This window comes from Thamnophis elegans, chromosome 2 (assembly GCF_009769535.1).
Source record: "Thamnophis elegans isolate rThaEle1 chromosome 2, rThaEle1.pri, whole genome shotgun sequence".
Taxonomy (NCBI): domain Eukaryota; kingdom Metazoa; phylum Chordata; class Lepidosauria; order Squamata; family Colubridae; genus Thamnophis; species Thamnophis elegans.
The window spans coordinates 40,405,418-40,428,553 of NC_045542.1; the positions used below are offsets into that span (position 1 = coordinate 40,405,418).

General features: G+C 45.6%; 1 protein-coding gene across 3 annotated transcripts in view; it reads left to right on the forward strand.

Annotated features, from left to right (window-relative positions):
- Positions 1-23,136, forward strand: part of MAP2K6 (mitogen-activated protein kinase kinase 6) — a 120,943-nt gene that overhangs the window by 35,539 nt on the left and 62,268 nt on the right. Inside the window, exon 1 of one of the 3 annotated variants that reach the window (XM_032209994.1) lies at positions 3,248-3,287. The exons of the other annotated variants lie outside the window; for them this stretch is intronic. The gene's annotated coding sequence lies outside the window, so the exon portion shown is untranslated. Of the gene's footprint in view, positions 1-3,247; positions 3,288-23,136 lie in introns of those variants that run through there. 3 annotated transcript variants of the gene reach the window in all.

Below are 23,136 nucleotides of genomic sequence, written 5' to 3' on the forward strand. Positions count from 1 at the left end.
ATAATATGCAAACAGCAGCAAAAATGTTCACATAGAGCTATAGAGATAGTCCTCGACTTATGACCACTATTGGGACCAGAATTTCCATTTCTAAGCAAGACAGGTGGTAAGTGAATTACTGTGCTAGAATGTCCAGCTAGATGGGGGAAGGAGTAAATGGATTAATGAGCTTAGAGTCCTTGCAGTACAGGAAATGACACAGACAGTCCCCGAAACCGTTATTTGCTGTTCCCAAGAGAATGTATTCAGCATGGTAAGATTCTTCTAAATAGGTTTGCAGTAATAAAGATGCAATTCTGATCAGCTCATCCAGGCATTATTCTGGTTCCTTGCACCTGACAGTTATCCCTGATTTTGTTATCTTTTTTTTTTTGCCATAGTTATTAAGCAGTAGGTTAGTGAATACAGCTGCTCCCATTGACTTTGCTTGTTGGAAGCTAGCTGGGAAGTTTGCAAATGATGATCACATGACCCCAGAACAGAGGTGGTATTCAGCAGGTTCTGACCAGTTCTGAAGAACCGGTAGTGAAAATTTTGAGTAGTTCGGAGAACCAGTAAATACCACCTCTGACTGCCCCTGCCCCCAATCTATTCCCTGCATCCTGCGTCCCAGATGATCAGGAGGAAATGGGAATTTTTCAGTAACCGTCCCCTAGAAGTGGGGTGGGAATGGGGATTTTACAGTATCCTTCCCCTGCCATGCCCACCAATCCACATTCACCGAACTGGTAGTAAACATTTTTGATTCCCACCACTGCCCCAGGACCCTGTAACCATTTTAAACAATGCTAGTTGCCAAGGCCAGGATTTTGATCATGCGGCTTTGGGGATACTGTGGCGGACATGTGAGAATTAGTTGTGTCACTTTTTCAGTGCTGTTGTATCCTCAGATAGTTGTTAAACAAATGTTTGTGAGTCGAGGACCACGTGTAAAGCATAGTAGATAATAGAAATGAAATTGCCTGGACTTCTTTTGATATACAAGCAGCAGATAATTTTATCCCTTGCTTATTTAAGAAATGAAATTGGTGACAATTTCTTTCTAACTGAAATGGATATTAAACTGGAGTTGATTATTATACTTGATCTATATGCTTTTATTCTGCTCAAAATGAGCATTAGAAATGGCTTTCAGTTAAAATAATGAAAAGACGGAATAAGCGAAGTAGAAGGAATGAAGTTAAAACATGAATAATGAAATAAACTAAAAACAGAATTGAGTTTCAGAATTTCAGGCCAAACTTAGTTCTTGACCTCTCTATGTTCATGAGAAGAAACATTGCTAAACATGATTAAAATACAAGGTAGCAATCAGTAATTGAAGTCAAAAGTTTAATTGTTGCCATTCAGAGGAATTCCCGGGGACTGGAAGTTTTCAGCAAGACAAAATGAGCAAGTTCCACCAATGATCTTTGTAGGTGCAATGTCAACATGCTTACCAAAGGGCCACAACACTTTTTTGTCATTTACCTTCCTGCATTTCTTGTTCCCCACCTACTCACAACACTTGTGGCAGAATGCATGGGTTCACTTGCCTACAATTTATATTTGGCACCTTTCCAATGCATTATTTTTTTAAAAAATAGTTTGCCTGCATGCAATTAACATCTATCAACATTGTTCAGTTTTTTAAAATATGTAATTCTGCAGTATGTGTACGTACACACACACACACACACAGGGAGAGGGAGGGAATGCAGTCAGACATTTGAAAACGAGGGAATGCTCGGTTGTAAATTAAAATGTGTAATTTTTCTGTTTGATTCTGTTTTTCAAGAAAAACATGGATCTATGGGAGAAAATGAAATGCAGTAATCATTTCTATACATCCTTTACTATTTCATTGTGGTACCTTAAATATGATTAATTTGCTCTACAATCCTCAATTTTTTAAAATTATATGCAAAAGTACACTGAGACAACAGCGACATGTTCTAAATGAATTCACTTCAAATTTATTTAAAATGTTTTAAATTCTTAAATTCCACATAGGCAGACTTACAAGTGTGAAATTGAATCTTCCTTCTTTTGATGAACATGGGCCAGGGTGTGTATATGTTTGTACAGGTGTGACAGAAATGCATATTGATCTTGCATTGGGCAGTTTTTTTATACTATTTGCCCTCTGTATATAAGAACTGTAGTGCTTTGATGCATTAGAAAATATATGGGATAGCAATTTATGAACCTTGTGTGTTGTGTCACCCATTAGGTTAAAAGGAAATCTACTGTTGGGATTTATTATTACTTTTTCCAATGGTTTTCAGTTTCTTCTATTTGTTGGGGGAAAATGGAAGGGAAAAACCCAAGAAAAATGGTATTTGCTCTCATTATTCTCTTTCTGTCCCTCCACCCCTCCCCCTTTATATCTCTAGCCACAAAGATTAAAAACATAAGCAACCACTAAATTAGACAAGATGATTTCCAGTGAAACTGAAAGTTTCATAAAGTTTCCCACAAATTTTACAGTGGAATTCTTGTGGCTTTCCTTTTTTCAGATAAGCAGTCAGGGAAACCATATTTGTGGGATGAGAAATAATTGTTGCCTTTGGGCTTGGCTGGAAGGGAAATGCAAGTGTGATTTATGCTCCACTGGGGAATACTCTTGGGTCCTGTTCCAGCTTACTCTTACAGCTGATTTTTATAGGCATTGATGCAAGAGATGACCCATGGCAGAGGTTATTGTACATGTTTTGTGATGTCCAGAAGACCCTGGATGTTTTCTTTAGATACAGAGGGGGAAAACGTGTGGGCATGTTTTGGGAGTAGAATAGTAACAGTAGTTGATGAAATTTTTTTGATAGTCTTTGATTGATGGCCCCAATTGGGCCTGAACTTTTTGTTGTTAAGCAAGAGTGTTCTTAAAGGAATTTTGCCCATTTTATAACACTTCCTGCCACAGTTATTAAATAAATTCCTGCAATTATTAAGTTGGTAACAAGGTTGCTAAGTGACTGGCTTGTTGACTTCGCTTGTCAGAAGGTTGCAGAAAGCAGTTACATGACCTGGGACATCATGGTGGTAACTTCATTACTGATCCCGTTATAACTTTGAACTATGGTTGTAGGTCAAGAACTACCCATATGCTCTTTTTCCAGGGCGCTGCTCAGGAGAGTCCAAGCAAGGGTTAAATACAGCCAAACTGCCCAGAACTGAATTGAAACTTTAAGCCACGCCTCTGGTGCTGAAAATCTCCAGTTTTTTTTCAATTCAGCTAGCCCAGTGGATACGCTTAGAGTTTCTCTTCAATTCTAACAGTTTTGCTTGGACTCTCTTGAGCCTAAATTGTAAGTAGTGTTAAATTTGAGGTGTGAGCAGGCTTAGTGAGATAGTTTGCTGTTTTTCTGTGATTTACTGTTTGAATCTCGCTCATTCCCCCGGCGTCCTGTTTAACACCCAGGTGCTGCTTGGAACTCAGGCAGCTGTCGGGGAAGCACGCTGGTTGGAGCTCTGATGCCAGTGCTGCCGCGACCCCCGATGGGGGGGAAGGTCCCCGCTGAGGCTCTCGTGGCCGTCGTCCGTGCCTCCTGGTGGCTGGCATGCGGTGCAGTTCTGCAGCCTGACTCACGGCAGGAGCCACGTGGTGCCTTCTTTGTCCGGCCTGGATGGCAATTTGGCTCGTGTTCTATCTTCAGAGTGGCAAGGATTGGGGCCTACTGGTCACGAACCTTGGATCCTGTAGGCGCTGGGAGCTGTGAATGCTCGCGCTTAACACCAGGTGGCAAAAAATCGGTGCTACGACCTCCCACTTCTCCATAGTGAGGGGGGAGGAGTATCCAGAATGGGTTGACCTTATCCTCTTGTGATTGGTTTGAGTCAGATAAGCTCTTTGGGCTCCGCCCCCTGGAAGTGAGCCTGCCCAGTTTTCTGACTCAAAATGATCGTGAGAAGTTGCTCATTTGAGAGCTCCAGGAAAGGCAGCCCTAACAGCTGAGGCTTGTAAGAGCTGGAGATTTGACTCACCCCAACCAAGGGAAAGGTTGCACCTCTCCAGACCTCCAGTAATTTACAAAGGATTAAAGAAAATAAACTTGGACCCGGCGAACCCTGCCTCCCTTCATCGCACACAGCCTCCTCCTGCAACGACTGGATTGCCACAAGCCCTCTGGGGAGGCACGCTGCCCTGGCCATTGAGTGAGATGGAGTCACTCTGTGAGGACCGTTGCCGGGCAAGCAGGAGAACCGGGCACACATGCCTCCTAGAGGCAGCCCTTGATGAGAGGCTTCTCAGGAGCAGAAGCGCTCCTCCGCTCCCCTCAGCCACGAGGGTTTTTAAAAAGGAAAACCTGTGCTGGCAGCTATCACCAGTGGACAAGGTGAGAGCCGGAAAGGCTCTAAAACAGCTGCGGGAGATGAGCGGCAGCCGCATGGCAAGCCTGCAAAGGCAAAAGCCATTTCCATGTGCTCCAGCAAAGAGGAGCCTTTTGAATTTGGAGCCGGGGGCCATCTTGAAGCCACGTGGTCTAAGATGGCGGCCCCCAGCAGCTCAGGAGGCCGGCAGGACAACAACCACCACTTGAGGAGACCTACAAAGGTGAGAGACGATCGCAGAGGCATTAGCCAAGAGCGAGGGAGGCAGCAAAGGGCCAAAAGGAGGCCTATCAAGGAGTTAAAGAGGCAGGTGGTGGATTAACCCCCCCCAAGCCTACTTCCTTGTTGAATCACAAAGGTAGCTGCCACAAGGCTTGCAGGAAGAACCACCCCCCCTACCTTTCTGGCTGCCAAGTAACAGGAGAAGGCTTCCTCCATAAGAACATTCTCCTTTAATTAGGAGACAGAGCGGGAGGGGCGAGAGGCTGACCGGCATCCGTAGCAAGCTGTGTTTGTCATGGCTAATTCTTGATTCCCCCTTAAGAAAACTCTCCTTTAATTAGGAGACAGAGCGGGAGGGGCAAGAGACTGATGGGCATCAGTAGCAAGTTGTGTTTGCCATGGCTAATTCTTGATTCCCCCTTAAGAAAGCTCTCCTTTAATTAGGAGACAGAGCGGGAGGGGCAAGACACTGATGGGCATCAGTAGCAAGCTGCGTGCCGTGGCTAATTCTTGATTCCCCCTTAAGAAAGCTCTCCTTTAATTAGGAGACAGAGCAGGAGGGGCAAGAGACTGATGGGCATCAGCAGCAAGCTGTGTTGTGGTTAATTCTTGATTCCCCCTTAAGAAAACTCTCCTTTAATTAGGAGACAGAATGGGAGAGGCGAGAGGCTTACTGGCCCCAGTAGCAAAAACTGTGTTTTGTTTTGTTAATCCCAAACCGGCAGCCCCCTGCAGCCTGGAAAAACGCAGGGGGGGGGGAGAATATTCAGCCCAGCTGCTAAAGTGCAGCTCCCAATGGAGCCCCCAATCAGGTTACTGAAGACCTTCCAAGGGTGGGGGTGACTAGGCAAACGGCTAATGCAATACAATACAATACTATGCAATACAATAGCAGAATGGGAAGGAACCTGCAGGCTTCTAGCTCAATCCCCTGCCCAGGCAGGATATCCTATACCATCTCAGACAAATGGCTTCCTATGGTTGATTAGGCTGACTCTGTAAACCACCTAGAGAGGGCTGAAAGCCCTATGAAGCGGTATATAAATCTAACTGCTATTGCTATTGTCATTGCCACCCAACAGCTTCTTAAAAACTGTTGGGGCTCTCACAATGTCTGGAGGCAGGCTGTTCCACTGATTAATTGTTCTAACTGTCATGAAATTTCTCCTCAGCTCTAAGTTGCTTCTCTCCTTGTTTAGTTTCCACCCATTGCTTCTTGTTCTGCACTCAAGTGCCTTAGAGGATAGTCAGGCAGCCTCTTCTCTGTGGCAACCCCAGAGATATTGGAACACTGCTATCACGTCTCCCCTAGTCCTTCCTTCCAGTAGACTAGACCTACCCAGTTCCTGCAACCGTTCTTCATAGGCTTTAGTCTCCAGTACCCTGATCCCCTGTTGCCTTCTCTGCACTCTCCTTAAGAGTCTCCACATCTCTTCTACATCATGGGGACCAAACTGAGTGCAGAATTCCAAGTGTGGCCTCCCAAGACCTTATAAAGTGGGATTAACACTTCATGGGAGCTTGATTCTATTCCTCTGTTTATGATGCCAAAAACTGGGTTGCTCTTCTGGCAGCTGTTGCACACTGCTGACTCACATTAAAGGGGTTGTCCACTAGGACTCCCAAGATCCCCTTCACAGTTACTACTGTGGAGCAAGGTATCCTGTACCTGTGCACTTCACCTTCATTGCCTAAAGGTAGAACCTTACTTTCTTGAATCCCATTTTCCTAGGTAGTGCCCAATGTTCAAGGGTATCAAGATCCTTCTGTAGCTTTAGCCTGTATTCTGAAGTGTTGGCTATTCCGGCCAGCCGGGGGTCATCTGCTAACCTGATGACACCCCCCCCCCATCAGCCGTTAACAAACAGGGAGCTAACAGTCATTCCGGCTCCTTCTTATGACCGCTTGAGATAACAGCAGTTCTTAAAGAAACAGTACTACTATCATGGCATATATTTTGCTATCCCAAATGTTAGCTTACACACCTAACACCCTCATTCAAATCACTGATGAAGATGTTGAAGAGTACTGGGCTCAACACTGAACCTTGGGAGACTCCCTGCACTCTTCCCTCCATGAAGAGGCAGTTCCATTGAGGAGTACAGGTGGGTGCACCAGTTACCAAGGCACCTGGGGTGACTAGGTCTAACCCACATTCTTCTACTTTATCTAATAGTAGGTTATGGTCTACCTTATCAGGACTTGCTGAAGTCCAAGTTAACTATATCAATGGCATTCCTATGGTCCACTAGGGTTGTCACCGTAATCTAATATGGCCAGTCTGGTATGATCTGTTTTTGACAAACCCATGTTGGCCTTGGGCTCTCGAGACGGTTTTTCTTCCTTTCTGAAGGGGGGGAATCACATCAGCAATTCTATAGCGGTTCTCCAGTACTCCAGGATCTCTGATAGATATAGTTTCAGTTGTTTGGAGATTTTGTCCACCAGCTCCTTCAGACCCCTGGGTGTAACCCACCCGGTCCTGGGAATTGGACCTTGCCTAAGATAGACAGGCTACCATTTCTTCCCTATCTCATCTTGGGTTCCTAATCTGAATTTGGGATGCGGTTCTTGATAGGTTGGATTGTTTATCCCTTCGGGTAAAGACAGATGCCAAGCACGAGTTAAATAGTTCGGCTTACCCCTGCTGCTTGTCACCTTAGGGCCACTTCTCCCAGCAAGAATCGTTTCCTTAATCTTTCTTGGTTTTATCAGGCGGGAAGATGCCCCCTTTTGTATGTTATTCTATTTCATTATTATTATTGTGGTTGTGGTTCTTGTTGTTATTATTATTAATTTACCTTTGTGGCAGGCCTTTATTGTGAGCCTTAGCTCCCCTCACTCCATCTTTACACACACTCTAGTGGCCGCCCATTAAACTCCGTCTGTGTTTACATTCTGAATATCTCTGCGCTAATCCTAGCCATAGAATCATAGCACCCTTATGGCCGGGGGGAAAAAAAAAAAAAGGGGTCAGACAGGCTGGTCCCCATGCCAGAACCCACCACAAACTCAGAATGGGATGCCCGACTATGAGAGATCGCAGAAGCACCTCAGATAGCCTATGAATTTAGACAACATTCGCTGAGGGCAGAACATACAGCAGGGGTGGGCTCATCAGAGCCGGCTGGCTCAACCGGACCAAGGGGACAACTTGGAGCGGAAGCTGCAGCCAGTTGACCGCTTGGCGGTGGAGCGGAGCATCCTGAGGAAAGACCACTTCTCCCCCAGGGTGATAAGGACTATCCAGGCCGCCCGCAGGCCCTCCACAGAGCGCATCTATGGCTCCACGTGGCGGGCCTTTGACTCTTGGTGCAACTCCCGGGGGTTCAACCCCATCCAGGCTACGGTGCCTCAGGTTCTGGACTTCCTCCAGGCGGGCCTGGATAGAGGGTTAGCTCCTAACACAATTAGGAGACAGGTCTCAGCCATCTCATCAGTTCTCCTGTGTGGCAGAAATCAGAGCCTGACACACCACCCCATGGTCAGGCAATTCCTTAAGGGGGCCTCCAACCTCAGACCACCTAGGGTACACAGGTACCCTTCCTGGGATTTACACAGGGTATTGGACGCTCTAACGGGCGCCCCATTTGAGCCATTACAAACAGTTTCCCTTAAGTTCCTGACCCTGAAGGTGGCTTTCCTGGGGGCCATCACTTCCGCCAGGCGGATATACGAACTGCAGGCGCTGTCCACCAGGGAGGATCTCTGTGTCTTCCACCAAGATAGGGTGGTGTTACGGCTGGATCCATCCTTCATTCCCAAGGTGTGCTCCTGCTTCCATCGAGCCCAGGAACTGATTTTGCCCAACTTCTGTCCAGACCCTTCTCACCCATTGGAGAGGAAGTGGCACACTCTGGACGTTAGGAGGGCTCTGAGGATTTACCTCAGGAGAACCAGGTCAAACAGGAAATCCGAAGCCCTGTTTGTCTCCTTCCAACCAGGATCCCTGGGTAATAAGGTAACTTCCACCACTATCGGCAGGTGGCTGCGAACCTGCATTGCCACTGCTTACCAATCGCAGGGGTTACAGGCACCAAATCATATCACAGCCCACTCCACACGGAGTGCAGCCACTTCCATGGCCTGGGCCACACAAGCATCCCTGGCCGAAATCTGCAGGGCAGCCACGTGGGCTTCCCCCTCTCCCTTTGTTAGGAACTATAAGTTGGACTCCTTTGCCTCGGCAGAGGCCTCGTTCGGCCGCAGGGTGTTGCAGGCGGTTCACAGGGCAGGACCCGTGCCTCAACAGGCCTGAGTGGGGGACATATGGCCTCAGGGATCTCCCTCCCTAGGGACGTGCAGGCTTTGGTACGTCCCATTCTGGATACTCCTCCCCCCTCACTATGGAGAAAGGGCGTTGGTACTTACCTGATACGCCTCTTCTCATAGTGGGGGGAGGAGTATCCAGTCCCTCCCTGACTATGTTTGTACAACTAAGTGTTATGTTCATTGTTTATATTGTTATTTAATTATTGATGTTGAAGACAATAAAAGCAAAAAAACTGAATCAAGAATCTGGAGCGAATGATGCAACGAGTCGGAGAGAGCTCTTCGTCATAAAACTGGGCAGGCTCACTTCCAGGGGGCGGAGCCCAAAGAGCTTATCTGACTCAAACCAATCATGAGAGGATAAGGTCAACCCATTCTGGATACTCCTCCCCCCACTATGAGAAGAGGCGTATCAGGTAAGTACCAACGCCCTGTCTCTCTTGAGTGTTCTGTTGGTCTGCAAGGGATTTGCAAGGTGGTGAGTGGAGGTAGTCCCTGATTTATCAGCTAGGCCATCGTATTTCATATGGCTGATCGGGTCCCTGAAGAACCCAACCAAGCAGGGGGCCATTCCAGGGCTTTCTCCAGGCAGGCCGGCATGGCTGCCAGGGAGGCCATCAGGGGCTCCAAACCATATTCCAGACCCGGTCCTAAGTAGGGATCGGGGCCAGACAAGGATGCTTTGCACCGCCAAAAGGCCCTTGAAACAATTCTCCAAGGCCCAGCACCAGACACAAACCTCTCATTCGATGACTCCTGAGGAGTTCTCAATGGAAGTTCTACCAGCCCAGGCAAGGCCTGTTTCGGATAGTGAGGATGAGGGCCGGAAGTTTTTGCCGACGGCTTCTATGGCCATGGCGGTGTCTTCTGGGCCTTCAATGGTGGATCAGGCTGACCTTTTCGCTTGCCCTTCGGATCTGGAGGAAGGCCCTGTTCTGGGTCCATTGGCCCCTCAACACCCACCTCCCAGGCCTGACCCCAGGGTTTGCCCCATGGAGGACCTGGGGTCCAACTTTTCAGTTGAGATGCAGGGAGTTATTAATAGGGCCATATCCCAGGGCATTGAAGCGGGCATGTTGCACAAGGGCAAACGCACCTGCAAGACTAAACATCTTCAGCCCCAGTCAGTTCCTAGGGCTGCATCTCCCACACGTGTCACGCATTCCCTCCATTCCTCTTTGGGCTCCGAGGATTCGGACTGGGAGGAGGGGGAGGACATTCTTCCTATACAAGAGGCTGGGTTTTCTGGGGAGGAAGGTGCTGCTACTGAAAAGCCCATGTTTTCAGGCCTATTTAAGATTGCCCATTTCAAAACCACTTTGGATAAGGCCAAGTTAGCCCACCCATATGGGGTCAACACCACCTGTTCAGGCTCCTGCTGAGCCAGATGATTTATCTGGGGATTTGTTTGAGGAGCCTGTCTCGGCCCAAGAGATTATTCCTATTCCCAAACTTTTTCTTAATTTGGTTCAGAAGCAGTGGGCTCAACCAGCTACCATGGCTACCCCCAGTAGCAATGATAAGAAGCTGTACACTGTGGATGCCAGCCTGGAGGATTTACTTAAGCTGCCACCTATCGATCCTCCTGTAGCAGCCCTCACCTCGACGTCAGTGCTTCCGCCTGATCTCTTGGGGGGTCTCAAGGCTGAGGACAAGAAATCTGAAAATGCCTGCCATAAGATACATCAGGCAGCTGCATGGGCGATTAAGACGTCTGCCTCAGCTTCCTTTCTTTCCAGGACCGCTCTCCTCTGGTTGAGGAAGTTAATTGCAAGAATTCCGGTTAGGGATACCAAGTTAAGATAGGATATTATTAAAATCATGGCTGCCATGGAGCATACAGCCGATGCCACCCTCAGTGCGGCTAAGTTAGCTTCTCGGGCCCTGGCTTCTAACGTTACCACCAGGCGTCTCTTGTGGCTGAGACACTGGAATGTAGACATACATTCCAAGTAGAAGTTGGTTTCTGCTCCCTTCAAGGGGGACAAGCTTTTCGGGGAGGTCCTGGATCCAGTCATAGTTGAAAACAAGGACAAGAAGAAGGTGATGCCGTCGGTTACTATTAATCCGACAAGAAGGGCTTCTACTACAGGAGGCAGCCCTTTCGGAACATGGAGCCCTCCTCGAGCTCCGCTCCGTCACATAGATCCTTTAACCAGCAGGCAGATAGGTCCCAGGATCGCCAGCCTTTCCGGGACAGGGGTTGTCAGCAGCACTATTCCAGATGTTCCTTTTGGGGTGGCTCTGGTTCCCGCCCCTTCAGGAGGTATAAATGACTGTCAGAGGTCAGCTCCCATAGGAGGGCGGCTCCAGTTGTTTCATGCCCAGTGGGAGCAGATTATGTCGGATCAGTGGGTTTTGCAAACGATCTGACTGGGACTCACCTTGGAGTTCCTCTCTTCCTCCATGTCACTTCATCAGGTGCCCAGTTCCTTCGTGTCCGGTCAAAAGGTCTCTCATGGAACAGGAGGTCAGGCATCTCAGGGAGATCAGGCCATAGAGCCGGTCCCAGCAGGTCAGGAGGGGACAGGGGTTTATTCCATCCTGTTCCTGGTCCCCAAAAACTCCGGAGGGTGGAGGGGGATCCTAGATTTAAAAAGGTTAAATTATCACATAACCTATCGGAGGTTCAAGATCCAGTACCTCCAATCTATCCTGGGCTGCATCAGGCCGGGAGACATCTTGACCTCCATAGATCTAAAAGAGGCCTACTTCCTCATACCCATCTGCAAAGCCCACCGCCGATACCTGCCCTGCTGTTCGGCCTGTCATCGGCCCCCAGGACATTTATGAAGATTCTTGCAGCAGTGGTGGCCTTCCTCAGATCATGTCTGGTGCGGCTGCATTGCTACCTGGACGATGTGCTCATCCAGTCATCATCCCCCCAGCAGGCGGTCCGGGACTTGCAATACACGATGCAAGTACTTCAAAGTCATGGTTTTTCCATCAACCTGGAAAAGAGCCACCTTCATCCAACGACCAGGCTTCAACATCTAGGGGCCATCATCGACACTGCCAGATCTTCCTATCGCTGGAGCGGGTGGCGAGCCTCAGGAAGAGGGTCACGCAGGTACAACGGTTTTCCCGAGCCAAGATTGTTCAGCTATTGCAACTCCTAGGCAAGATGATCTTATGTCTATCCATCGTCCCGTGGGCACGTCTTCACTCTCGGCCCCTCCAGTGGCTCCTGCTCCCTTACCAAAGGGCCAACAAGAGCAGCTTGCTGAGGCTCATACTGGTGTCCATGAAGGTGCGTCATTTGCTCAGGTGGTGGTTGTCTCCAGCCCTGAAGAAGGGATCCCCGTTTAAGGAACCGACCCAGCTCACCATCACGACGGATGCCAGTCTGTATGATTGGGGAGCCCATTTCTGCAATCAGATAGCTCAGGGCAGGTGGTCCACAGCCGAAGCATTGCACAGCATCAACTGGCTGGAGCTGAGAGTGGTCCGGTTGGCCCTGATTCGGTTTCAGACTGGCATTCGGGGACATCACATGAGAGTGTTGACGGACAACATTGCGACAAAGGCGCACATCAACCGCCGGGGGGCACACGCTCCAGGTCCTTAATGTCAGAGGCCGACAACCTAGGTCGGTGGGTGTACAACCTAGGTCTGTTATCCTTACAGGCGGAGCACATCTCCGGCACGACCAACACCCAAGCGGACTGGCTGAGCAGGACCACTGTCAACCACTCGGAGTGGCACCTGCATCCGCAGTTGTTCCAGTGCATAGTTCAGAGGTTCGGTTACCCCCAGGTGGACCTGTTCACCACAGCGGCCAACTCATACCTTCCCAGGTTTTTCACCAGATTTCACGACCGGGGTCGTGAAGGGGTCAACGCTCTGCACTGCCCTTGGCCACGAGGGCTGTTGTACGCCTTCCCACTGTTGCCTCTATTTCTCGAGTCATCAGGAAGATCCTGGCAGAGGCAGCGGAGATCCTGCTGGTGGCTCCCTTTTGGCCCAGGAGAACCTGGTTTGCCGACCTGGTAAGTCTCTCCATCCAAGATCCATGGCAGATTCCACCGCATGAGATCTGCCTCTGTCAGGGGACCCCTTCAACATCCGGAGCCCTAGTGGCTACAACTAGCTGTCTGGCACTTGAGAGGGATCTCTTGAGCAAGGACAACCTTTCCATCAAGGTGATCTGCACCATCCAGGCGTCACGTCGTCCCTCCACGACTCGGATCTACGATGCTACCTGGCGGGCCTTCGTTGGCTGGTGTTCTTCCAATAGCGTTTTGGCTCCCTCAGCTTTGGTTCCTGTCATTCTGGACTTCCTGCAAGATGGCCTTGTCAAGGGTTTGGCGCCTAACACTCTCCACTGTCAGGTGGCTGCGCTTTCCACCATCCTGGCTCCTGTCGGCCAGTATTCTCTCGGTCGTCATCCCACCATCCGCAGTTTTCTCAGAGGGGCTGCTAATCTGAGTCCCCCGACGGTTCACAGATACCCGACTTGGGACCTTAACGTGGTTTTGCGGGCTCTTGTTGAGCCTCTGTTTGAGCCAATCCGGACGGCCATCATGAAACATCTGACGTTTAAGATTGCCTTTCTCATTGCCATCATTTCTGCTAGGCGTATTTCTGAACTGGCTGCCTTGTCTGTCCGTGAGGACTGATTCAACAAGACAGAGTGATCCTCAGACTGGATCCATCCTTCATTCCTAAAATTAATTCCTGGTTCCACCAAGCTCAGGAGGTCATCCTCCCTGACTTTTGTCCGCATCCCAGACATCCCTGTGAGAAGCGCTGGCACAAGCTGGATATACGCAGGACGCTCCGCAGATACATCAAGCGTACTGCCAGTTTTCAACGTTCCGAGTCACTGTTCATCTCCTTCCAGCCATTGTCTCAGGGCAGGAAGGTGTCTTGGTGGGTGGCTTAGGGCCTGCATCGCCCTCGCTCATGTTCTGCAGTCTAAACCAGTACCCAGTCACATCACCGCGCATTCGACCAGAAGCGCTGCCACCACTGCTGTCTGGGCGACTTGGGCTCTGATTGAGGAGATTTGCAGAGCGGCCACCTGGACTTCCTTGTCTCTGTTCGTGTGGAATTATAAGTTGGACAAGTTTGCTTCGGCGGAAGAGGCCTTTGGGAGGCGTGTGCTGCAGGGCCTCCATTCCAGCGGAGAGACCTTGACTGCTTCTGCTTCCCGCCCTAGTGACATTTAGCTTGGGTATGTCCCTTGCTTGGACTCTTCTGAGCAGTGCCCTGGAAAAGGACCATTGGACTTACCTGAAGGGTCGTTTTCAGGGCGCTGCGAAGGAGAGATCACCCCACCCTGGGGTCTGGCTCTGCTGTGGCCTAGTTTTTCTGTGGAGGTTCCAATTGGACTTGTTTATTGTTGTGATTGTTTGATTCCATTGTTGGACTTCTCAGCGTGCAACAGTTCCACGTCTTCATTGAAAAAATCTGGAGATATTCAGCACCAGAGGCGAAACCAAAGTTTCAATTCAGTTCTGGGCAGTTAAACCTTGCTTGGACTCTCCTTCGCAGCGCCCTGAAAACGACCCTTCAGGTAAGTCCAATGGTCCTTCTGTGCCCATCTCTCCTATAATGACCAGTAGCATGTTCAGATCAGAAAAGATCAGAAGAAGTAGCAGCAGCTACACTGTATTATTGATGTTATACTAATTAACCCATCCGTTCTTGAAGTGCAATGTATTTCGACATATAAGAATTCCCTAGTTTTCTAAAAACGTTTGGTAGTAGAGATTCTATGAGTACCTTTTATGAAATGTCTATTTAAATAACTGTAAGAAAAGCTTTAATTTTCTAGAGAGTACACAACTTAACTTGCCTCTGTATATTTTGAATGATATGGCTATGATTCAGGAGTTTAGGGAGCCGCAGTTGAAAACATTTGTGCTATATTCATATTTTCTATTGCATGTCTAGGAATTGCCCACATGGGTATCTTGTCATTTAATTTATATTGATATTTTTTCCAAACCTGCAGTAAAGCATTCCTTAAAATATGACTTTTAAAATTTTTGTCCACTTTTTTGTTGTATAACAGGTAAGCATGCCAACCATATACCAGATCATACCCCTCGATATTAAGTATACTATCATTAGTTAAATCAATCCAATCACTAATTACAGATAATGCTACTGCATCATAATATAATTTTAGGTTGGGTAATTTCAAATCTCCCCTCTCACGCACATCTTGCATTATTTTTAGCTTTACTCTCGGCTTCTTTCCTGTCCATACAAATTTATTAATACCTTTCTGCCATTTTAGCAGGTTCACATCTTTTTTAAGTATAGGTAGCATTTGGAAAAGAAATAAAAATTTAGGTAAAATATTGAAAACATTTGGAGGGCACCAGCTTGTCTATGGTTTCAGGACAATAAAGTTTATTATCTCTTTGACAACATGAACACTGCTGAGTAGGTGTATCTAGTGCCTTCTTCTTCCAAACAATTTCAATCTCAATCATAATATCTCTCCCCCCCCCCTGTTTAATTAAAGTTTGTTTCTGATTGAAACAGTCTGCAAGGTTTATCTTCTGTAAAGATGTCCCTGCACCACGTCTGTGAGTAACTCCTCATTCTTGGCCCAGGAAGAGGGTTGTGTGTACAAGCTTCTTGTCTACAGTCCTCTTTTGCCATTATGTTTTTTTCCCCATTTATTCTTTACTGTCCAGGGACTGACAGGACCAGGCTTATACTCCATCATTCAGATAACTTCTGGTGGAGGAGACATTTTTTTTATCAGAACAATCATCTTGTTTTTGCAATTTCATGCAGCCCCAACTCTGTGCTACAATTAGGAAGCTCATAATGTGGAGACAATTTATTTTTCTCACAGTACTCAATTTTTTTCAGGGGCACCAGAGTGAGAAGTCAAGCATTGTGTAAGTTGTCAGTGGAATATATAGAAGGAATGTCTGGAAATGTCAAGACTGGTTTTGATACACCCAGGGGTTTTTACAACCAATTAATCTGAATTTATGATGTTACTGATAGTTATTCTGTGATTATGAAATTCAGTGAACTGTATTACTAACAATTGGCTCTGAGAAAGCATTAAAAACATTGAGTTCTTTTCAGGCTCAGGTCTGTCTGTCTTGTCTGTCTGTCTGTCTATCAGTCTATCTGTCTCTGTCTATATTTCATACTGGGCGGTGTACAATTTAATCGATAAAATTAAGCATTAAAACCAGAATAATTTAATTTTTTTTTCTAAAAATACAAAAAACATTAAAAAAATACAAAAGATGGAGAGTTCCAAGGTAGGGAGCTTAGCAATTGTTAAAATTGGGAGTGGGCTTTTTATGAGGCAACCAGCTCGTGTTGTGTGTGCCCCCCCCCCCAAATGCAAGGCTACACAGCCAAGTTTTGACCCTATTTCAAATGCCAAGAGATTGGAGGCTTTCCTCACCTCCAAGGGCAAGATTTTCTACAGAGAAATCGGGTTGGCAGCAGAAAGGCCTTCTTTCTAGACCCCACAAGCAAAAATTATTTGACTGATGGGGTTTGTAGCATACCCTCCCTGCCTGAACAAGTGGGACAGGCTGATGCGAAGGGGCGAAGCCAATTCCAAAGGTAGCCAGAACCTAAGTAGGTTCCGTAGGTATTCATTTATTTATTTGTTTTTTTCTTTGATTGACTGGTTTGCTACCTATCTTGTTTCAAAGCAACTCTGGGTAGCTTACAGCATTACAAGCATAAAAACCATAAAGTTAAATATTTCTAATATGATAAAAAATAGAATTGCAATCGAAGTTAAAATTATAGTGAGAAATGGGGAAGGGAAGGGAGTGGGATGTACAAAGGGGAGAGGTCAGATTGCCTCTTAATTACCATGTTTTTCAGAGTATAATATGCACCTTTTTCCCTCAAAAAAGAGGCTGAAAATCTGGATGCTTCTTATATACTGAATATAGCATCTTTGGCCTCCCGAAACCCCACCCCTTCACCAAAATGGCCGTACATAACCTTTAGGAGGCTTTCAGAGTGCTCCTGAGTGCTGGAAAAGGCAGAAATGAGCGAAAAACGGACTGTTTTTTGCTCAATTTGCCCTCCCGCCCCAGCCCTCAGGAGCACTCTATAAGCCCCCTAAAGGCTATGCATGCCCTTTTTTTGGGGAAAAAAAATGGGCCATTTTTGGGAGGTCTGCAGAGTGCAAAAACCTTTCTTTTTAATTTGCCTCTTCAAAATCTTGGTGCGTTTTATACTCCGGTGCGTCTTATACTCCAAAAAATACAGTAATCAGCCATCTCCAATGTGGCGCTGCCCCATCTGGCACCCTTTCTACCCATTTAGAGGTGCAGTGGTTAGAACGCTACTTCTGCTGTCTGCCTGCTTGCCTGCTGCCTGCATTTTCAAATCTCATCAGGCTCAAGGTTGACTCAGTCTTCCATCTTTTTGGGGTCGGTAAATTGAGGAGCCAGATTGTGGAGGGCAATAGGCTGACTCTCTAAACTGCTTAGAGAAGACTGTAAAGCACTGTAAAGTGGTATATAATTCTAAGTGCTATCCCTTGGTGGCAGTTGCAGCAGAAGTAATGCTAACAGGAGGTGAATTCCTGGGCCCTTAGAATGCTGCTGACATGACAATGTTCCTGGTGCCATGGGAGATAAAAAGAAAAGGTTACCTAGCTGCTGGTGCTGAGCAGATAGACTATGTGGTCGGAAAAAGCTCCCTTTCTGTACTTCGTTTGTAATTGCCAGTCCTATTTTCCAATCCAAATGCACCAATTATAACTCTTTATCAGCTGATCTGGCCACAATGCTGCAAATGCAGGTAGTCCTCGACTTATGACTATAATGGAGCCCACAATTTCTGTTGCTAAGTGAGACAGTTGTTAAGTGAGTTTCCCCCCTACTTTCTTGCCAGAGTTGTTAAGTGAATTGGTGTTGTTAAGTTAGGGAAGATGGTTAAATGAATCTGACTTCCTTATTGTCTTCGCTATTCAGAATGACACAAAAGGTGAGATCATACGACTCCAGGACACTGCAAACGCCGTAAGTACATGCCAGTTGCCAAGCATATGAATTTTGATCACGTGACCACAGGGATGCTACAACAATCATGTTATGTAATTACTAAAAATAGTCGTCACTTTTTTTAACGCAGTTGTAACTTTATACAGTCACTAAACAAATGGTTGTAAATTGAGGACTACCTGTGCTTTAAAATAAAGCAAAAATAGGCAGTATTTTTTGGCCACAGGATATATACATTTGGGAAACACTGAATACGTATTTTCACAAAACAGTTGCAACAATTTCCAGACATCAGAAGGTAAAAGAAGTGAGCATCCTCCACTTTTTTTTTTTAATAAGTACAATTCCCATGGGACCTCTATGGAATTCTGAGACCTTGTAGATAAGAAGCCTGCTAGAAGATCAACATTTGGCTTTCCAAGAAGGCAGTTTCCCATGTACTTTTAAAATGAAAATAATATTTAAGAAGTATTAAAACCAAATGGGAAAAGGAATCCTGGCTTAGTGGCAGGAGAAATGTCCTCAGGTTCTACCTTGCCTGATCCCTAAAATAAAAGAGAGAATCTAGATGCTGCTGTGAAACTCATAAAGGGAATCTGGAAGAACTTTCTTCTCAGATCTCACTAGAAAAACATATCTGACAATTGATAGGCATGGAAATGTTTCTCTAGTCAGTAAAGGCAATAAGAAAAATGAAATTTTCTGCAACAGTGCTAGGAAAGGAAGTAGATAAGTTCATCTTCCTCTCTACTTTCAAGAGGTCTTGGGCAGCCAACTCAGATGCCCTTGTAGGGTTAGAGCACCATTGTAATTTTGGAATATCCTTGCCCTATAGCAGTGACGGCGAACCTTTTCGGCACCGAGTGCTGAAAAGGAAGCACACCCATGTGCGCTTGTTGGTGCCGCAACCTGGAATTGAAGCTGCCAGGGTGCATGTGCATGCTGAAATGAACTTCTAGTTTCTTGTGTGCACATGCACATTGGCCAGCTAGTCTTCCAGTTAGTGGCGCACATGTATGTGCGCCAATCAGCTGGCTGTTGCGCACATGCATGTGCGCCAATCAGCTGGCCACTGCGCATGCTCACACTGAAAAACAGACCAGCCCTTCCAGTTTCTTGTACTTCCACATGCACAAAGGCCAGCTGATGGTCACATGCGCATGCGTGCCAGAAACCCAGAAGAGGAACGGGTGATGCTATGCGTGCCAGGCGACATGGCTCCGTGTGCCACTTTGGGCACGTGTGCCATAGGTTCGCCATAGCCTTCTCCATCCAAAGCATCTGCTTTTGCCTTCTAAGGCTCCGTGTGATCATCCATTGGCATTTGCCAGCTTCTGTAGTTGAATGGAGTGTGTTAACTTATTTGAAGGATGTACTTAAAGAAACTTCTGAGAAAATTCTGTTGGATAGTATAGTACCCAATGAATCACTATGTACTTCTTTCTTGCAGCTTGAAGATCATTATTATTATTTTTTGGATGAACTTTGCTTGTTCCATGAAATGCATGCCATTTTTAAAAAAAACAAATGCACTCCTTTCTTTATGCCAAAGAAATGAAAGGTCCTCCCACGTTCTCTTCACTGCATGTGTAAGTGGTGGGTGTGGAAATGCGTCCAGTATTTAGTCATTCATGTCTGGCAGTTTCTTGAAGGCCCAGTTTTCATTCAAAGCTGAAGTGAAAATATTAAACGCAACCGTGTTTGCAGAGTGGCTTAAGACAAACCAGAAGAACTAAGCCTTCCCTAGTAACAAGGGTATTATGTCTTAGTAGAATGTGGGACTGTTGTCAGACATGCTATTAGAATTAAATATAGCCACTGTTCAACATGACAGGAAGAACAACTGGTTTGGAAGTGCTTCACAGTCATTTCACTTGGCTGCTGTTGACCCCACCATGTGTTAGAGGTAGTACAACTCATTTGCTTCTCTGGTAATCTGGATGGCTCTGAAAATGGTGAGGCAAACAGACAAGTCATGACACATAATGCAAATTATGTTGGGAAGGACGTCTCTAAATAAGTAAATTTAGATCCATTTTTTTTCGATTGGATTCATTCACTGAACTCTGGGGAAGAGATCACAAAGCCAATTGATTTCACTGGAACTTAAAAAGCATGCTGTGTTGAAGCAGACAGATATTTTACTGCTGGAAAGATTTTTTTTAATCGAACATTCATTTATATACAGGTAGTCTCCAGCTTACAACTATTTGTTTAGCAACTGTTTGAAATTACCACAGCACTGAAAAAACTGACTGACTACGGTCTTCGCACTTACAACCGTAGGCATCTCCACAATGATGTGGTCAAAAATCTGGGTGCTTGGCAACTGGCATGTAAATACATTGTTGTTACAACATCCTGGAATCACGTGATCGTCTTTTATAATCTTCTCAGTCAGCTTCTGGCAAGTCGGGGGAGGAGGGGGAGCCAGATTCGCTGAACAACCATATGATTCACAACTACAGTGATTCACTTAACAAAAATGGCAAAAAAGAATTTGCACATTAAATCTGCAAAATGAGGAAACACCTGGGAAAATGAGGAAATACCTAGAGAGAATGATGTAATAAATTTTTTTTAGATTGGGCAGAAATGGGCAGATTGACATTAAAAATAAAAGAAAAAGAGATACCATTTTGGTGAAGGGGCGGGATTTCAGGAGGCAAAAATGCTGTATCAGTGTATAAAATGCACCCAGATTTTCAGCCTCTTTTTTGAGGGAAAAAGGTGTGTCTTATACTCTGAAAAATGCGGTAATAACTGCCTTGATTTCTCTTTAGAAATTCTGGTCATTATTCAAGGACTTTTTGTACGTATAACAATAGCACTTAAACTTATATACCGCTTTACAGTGGTTTTACAGCCTTCTCTAAGCGGTTTACAGAGTCAGCATATTGCCCCCAACAATTTGGATCCTCATTTTACCCACCTTGGAAGGCTGGGTCAGCCTTCAGCCTGGTGAGATTTGAACTGCCAAATTGCAGGCTACCGGCAGTCAGCAGACATACTGTATTTTTCGGAGTATAAGATGCACCTTTTTTCCCTCTAAAAAGAGGCTGAAAATCTGGGTGCGTCTTATACGTAGAATACAGCATTTTTTTGCCTCCTGAAGCCCCGCCTGTTCACCAAAATGGTCCTGCATAGCCTTATGGAGGATTTCAGAGCGCTCCTGGGGGCTGGGGAGGGCAGAAATTAGCAAAAACTGGACTGTTTTTTGCCCCCCCCAGCCCCCAGCAGCACTCTATAAGCCTCCATAAGGTTATGCATGCAGTTTTTTGACAAAAAAGGGACCATTTTTGTGGAAAATGGGTCATTTTTTGCTCTTTTTTGCCCCTCCCCCAGGAGCACTTTGCAAGCTCCTCCCCCCAAGTCTATTCATGCCTTTTATTTGGGAAAAAACAGGCCCGTTTTTCGGGGAGGTTTGCAGAGTGCAAAACCTTTTTTCCCCCTTTTGGAAAGCTCTTTAGTTAGAGTGGTTGATGAGTTTTAGGCGCTACAGATTGTCAGTGATTTCCTTCTCCAGCACATGGATAAATACACCTGGAAACATCTACCTACCTACCTACTCTCATTAACTCCCTACCTACTACTGTATTTCTCTCTCTCTCTCTCCCTCTATCTACGTAACTACTCTCTTTCTCCCTACCTACCTACTGTATTTTTCTCTTTATGTCTCTTTCTCCCTCTATCTACTTATATACTTCACCTACCTACTCACTCTCTCTCCCTACCTACCTACTGTATTTCTCTCTCTTTCTCTCCCTCTCTATCCCTCTTATCTACCTACCTACTTTTTAAAAAAAATGCTTCTTCAAAACCTGGGTGCGTCTTATACTCCAAAAAATACAGTAGCCTGCAGTACTGAACTCTAACCACCCTGTCACTTGTTCAACTATAAGTGTCTATCACATTCTGTACTTCTTTTCAGTATTATTTTTTGAGCTGATCTTTTGATTTTGCCAAAAGGGATTTAAAATAAAAGTTCTGATGCTCAGCTTCATACAGAAAGAAAAGATAATATGGCAGGAGAAGGAAAAAAGCCAGGAAGAGTTAAATGAATGAGGTACCCGAGCCATGGTTTGTTTAGCTTTATTTGTTTAACCCTGATTAGCTCCCTTCCAAGTACTCTCATAAACTCAAACTGTGAATCATGTTTCCTTATTTGTCTATCAGCATTGTCCAGCCAGTGGGAAAAAAACAAGCAGCTTTTATCAGCATTTATTTATTTATTAAACAAATGTATATGGCCACCCAACTCCCACACAGTGACTCTGCATGGTTTAGGAGCATGCTTGTTGCCAAACAATGTTGTTCAGAAATGAGATTTCTTCCTAAGCGAGATATTTGCTGATCCTTTCAACATCTTCAGCCACTTCTGTTTGACAGCCAGATAGCCTTGAGCAAACCGATCTGTGCTGTAGATGCAAAACTACACTTGTTGTTAACTCTGTGCCAGAAATACTAGGGAGAAAGTTTCCTTCCACTGTCAAGGCAGTGATAAACACGTCTTCCAAGTTGGACTTGCCTCTTGCTCATTACTTTGCAGCTTTTTTTATATTAATATAGAAATGATTCACTGCTTCACTTCCTTTTTTTTTCTTTTGACTTCCAAGTATAACCTACAGGTTTAGTACTATTTCCTAATGGTTTTTCATTCACATATTGTCCTAACCAGACCTGACTCTACTTAGCTTCTGCTTCCTGAGGCATTTGTCTGGGCAGATAAGAAAGCTAAATGGAGCCCAATGATTCTTTAAAGAGGAAGATAAGGCCAGCATGGACATATCTAATGAGAACCAGTTTAGTGTAGTGAATAAAGGCAGTGGGGTAGAAACCAGACCATGAGCTCTAGTCCTCCCTTAGGCATCAAGCCAACTGGGAATCAAGAATGGTTTGAAGGCAAACACCCCCATCCCTCAAAATGCAACCTTTGTTTCATGTCATTATGTACATTCAATAGATACTTCTAGTGTGTTGATCACCATCTTGTACCATCTTCATTTCAGGTATTAATATGCCTTTATCCTTAGCATTTCCTAGACAAAGAAAGTTTTGAGAAATTAGCTTGTCCCCTTCATCCCTTAAATTTTGGGTTCTCTCTTGGTTTCTCTCTTTGCATGGCAATGGGAATTGCTCTAAAGGTATTTGGTTCTTTGTTTTCTTCATTATTTTATTTTATTTTTCTTTATGTACACTGAGAGCATATGTACCAAAGACAAATTTCTTGTGTGTCCAATCCCACTTGGCCAATAAAAAATTCCATTCCATTCCAGGATCACATGATTTGCTTTGAGGTGTGTGTGTGTGCGTGTGTGTTTATGTGTAGTATGTACTGGAAGAAAATTTCTGAGGGATTTTAGCTTACTTGCTT